We start from the raw sequence: 3,858 nt of genomic DNA, 5'->3' as shown, positions 1-3,858 counted from the left end.
TTCTTAACATCACTAATCATCAGGAAAACACAAATCAAAACCACAGTATCACCTCACAGTAATCAGAATGCCTAGTATCAAAAAAGATAAGAAATACTATGTGTTGGCAAGGATTTGGAGAAGAAACCTTCATGCACTATTAGTAGGAATTTAAATTGTTGCAACCACTGTGGAAAACAGTATGAAAGTTCTTCAAAAAATTAAAAATAGAAATACCATATGAGCCAGTAATTCCACTACTGAGTATTTATACACACAAAAAAATGAAAATAGTAATTCAAAAAGATATATGCACCCCTATATTTACTGCAGTTTTATTTACAATAGCCAACATATAAAGCCAACTCAAGTGTCCATCGATCAATGAATGGATAAAGAAGTAGAATATATAAATACTGGAATGTTAGTCACTAAAAAGAATGGAATCTTGCCATTTGTGACAATATAGATGGACCTAGAGGTTATAGTTCTAAGTTAAATAAGTAAATAAAGACAAAGATGTGATTTCACCTACATATGGAATCTAAAAACAACACCACCACCAACCAAATAAAAACAAACCAAATAAACAAACTCTTAAATACAGAGAACTACTGGTGGTTGCCAGGGGGGAGGTAGGTGAGGGAATGGGCAAAAGAGATAAAGGGGATTAAGAGCACAAATTTTCAATTGTAAAATAAATAAGTCACAGAGATGAAGAGTAAGCATAGGGAGGAGAGTTAATAATATTACAATAACATTACACAGTGACAGATTGTGACTATATTTGTTGTCGTGAGCATTCAGCCATGTATGGTATAGTCAAATCAATATGTTGTAAACCTGAAACTAATGTAACATTTATGTCATTTATACTTCAATTTAAAAAAAGAAAGTCAAACATCTTAAAATGGGGAGATTATACTAAATTATCTCGGTGGCCCAATGTACCATGGTCTTTATAAGAGGAGGCAGGGGAGTAAGTGCCCGAGAGGCATACGTGATGACAGAAGTAGAGGTCAGAGTTATGCAGGCCACAAGCCAAGAAATGCCAAGTGGCCCATGGAAGCTGAAAATGGCAAGGAAAAAGATTCTCCCCTAGAATTTCTATAAGGAACACACACCTACCAATCAATTTTAGATACTGGACTCCAGAACTATAAGATAATAAATTTGTAGTTTTAAATCACTATGTTTGTAGTAATTTGTTACAGTAACAATGGGACACTAATACAGGGGAGCTGTGCTTACTTATTGGGACATTTTGGAAAAATAAAAGTATTAAAATATTGAGTGAGGCAGGAAGATTTTCCAGGGTGAAGGGTTCCTAAAAGCCAAATATCCAATTGCTTAGTATCTGGTCTGCATCATCTAGTTCACTTTCTGCTAGGCGATCATTTCCCAGTAAACATTCAAAAATCTATTTTATTTCTAAAGGACATAGGAAATTTTAAGTCGGAAAATAAAAATTTTAAGCATACTTTAAAAATAGCACCTAAAATATCAAATGCCCAGGAACAAATCCAGTAAAACAAGACTCTGCATATGAAACTTAAAAACAATTTTGAAAGAAATTAAAGATGATCTACATAAGTAGAAACATCATAACTGTAGATTAGAATACTAGTATTACAATGATATAATTGATCCCCAAATTAGTAAAATGCAATCCAAATAAAAATACCAAGGATATTTACAAGATGATTTTAAAACGTATATGGAAATGCAAAGGGCCAAAAATAGCTCAGACAACCTTACAGTAGAAGAAAAGGGTAAGAGGACTACTCTAGTGAAAATCAAGACTTACAAGAAGAACAATGGAATAAACAGAGGCCCAGACACATACCCATACATATATGGACTTGTTATTTACTACAATGGTTATTTTGCAGAGACCATCTAAATAAAAGGTGCTAGGACAAACTGTTATTCACATGGAAAAAAAAATTATTTGACTCCTGCCTCATGGGAGACACATAAGTCAGGGAAGATGGTTTATGCTAAAGTCACAATCAACAGACCTTTTAGAAAATAATTTTAAATAATATCGTCATGACCTTGTACAGAGAAAATATCCCATTCATAAAAACTATTCACTGTAAAATAAGCAATAAACTGGACTATATTACAATTAACAATTGATGTTCATCAAATGACACCACTAAGAAAGTGAAAAGACAAATCAGAATGGGACTATTTGCAACATATTTTACCAGCGAAAGGTTTATTCAGAACATATAAAAAGTTCCTCCAAATCAAAATGTAAAGGAGAAACAGTCCAATTAAAAGACGGACAAAGTCTTAAGCAGGCACTTCACAAAAGAGGAAATTCAAGACAACATACAGGAAAAGGCATTCAACTGTATTGGAAATCCAAACTAAGCAATTATTATACCCACTAGACGAGAACATTTAAGACTCACAATAGCAAATGTTAGCAAAGATCTACAGTAACAAGAAGTTATATACAATGCTGGTGGAAGCATAAATTGACACAACAATTTTGTAAAATAGTTTGTCACTGGAGATAAACATATTCTATGACCCAATAATTCCACTCCTAGATATATGTAGCCCATATTTTACAATACTCAAAACTATAAAACAACCTAGATGTTGATAGAGTGGATAAAAATTGAAATATTCTACTGCAATGAAATTATATGTTTCAGTAAAAATTGGCAAAGAGCAATTACACAAACAACATATATCAGTCTCACCATGTTGGACAAAAGAAGCGAGACACAAAAGAAGGCATATTATAATTTCCATTTACAAAAAATTCAAAAACAGGCAAGACTAGACTTAGTGTTTATGAATGCACTGTAGGTGCCAAAATCATGAAGCAAAGTGGAAAGATGACTATCATTATCAATATAATCGTTATTTGGGGGAGTAAGAAAGAAAAGAGTGAAAGGTAAAGTAATGACAATGGTCTATCTTGATCCTGCTGATTGGTACATAAATGGTTGCTTTACCTGTAAACTTATATGCACTTTTCCATTTGTGTGGGATTTGTATAAACATGCTACAGAAAGGGAAAGTAATTACAGTTTACTTTATGGCTCAAATCTGAATATCATACATAGATTATAATACATATAGTATAATATAATTAATATAATGAATATAATATTTTATTTTATTAATGTATTGATCTGACCAAAGTACAATGTAACTCTATTAACAGGATGGGGGTAGAGGGAGAGTTGGAAATACATGTTCATATGCTAGGGAAAAGAGGAGTAAAGAAAAGTAAACCCTCATCTTCTCCAGTGGGAAATCAACAGATAATGCCTACAATTAAAGAAACAAGAAGTAGCAATACAAACATGTTATTTAGAGATATGGAGGTAAATACTAAAGAATATTTTAGAAGAATTAAAAGTTACTACAATTAGAAAAGAAGAAATCAAGAGCCAGAAACAACTAAATATCCTTTAAAATGCTGTAGATCTCATTGATTCCTTAAACTATCCCCATATGTATATTAGGTAGGAAAGGGTAGATTATAATGTGATAACAAATGATCCTCAATCTTGGACATGTAGCAAAAGCAACAAATAAACATTTTATTGGTGTTAAACCATTGAAATTTAGGCTTATTGACTTATACAAATATCTCTAAATTTAATTAGATTACATTTTCCAAAATGGCCACAACAAGGTCTCTCATCCCACAAGTTCTTCACTTAATGTGATATTAGCCTTGCTTGTACTGGAGAAGTGGGTCCATGTTTCCTACCCCTGATTATGGGCGAGACTGTAACTAGGGAAATGATACTATGTCACTTCCAAGGTTAGATCATAAAAGGGAATACAACTTCCACCTCATGGAATTCTTGTTCTTAGAGTTCAGTTATCACGTCATGAGGAAGG

Source organism: Prionailurus viverrinus, chromosome A1 (assembly GCF_022837055.1).
Source record: "Prionailurus viverrinus isolate Anna chromosome A1, UM_Priviv_1.0, whole genome shotgun sequence".
Classification (NCBI taxonomy): Eukaryota; Metazoa; Chordata; class Mammalia; order Carnivora; family Felidae; genus Prionailurus; species Prionailurus viverrinus.
Note: the sequence above shows the minus strand (reverse complement) of the source record.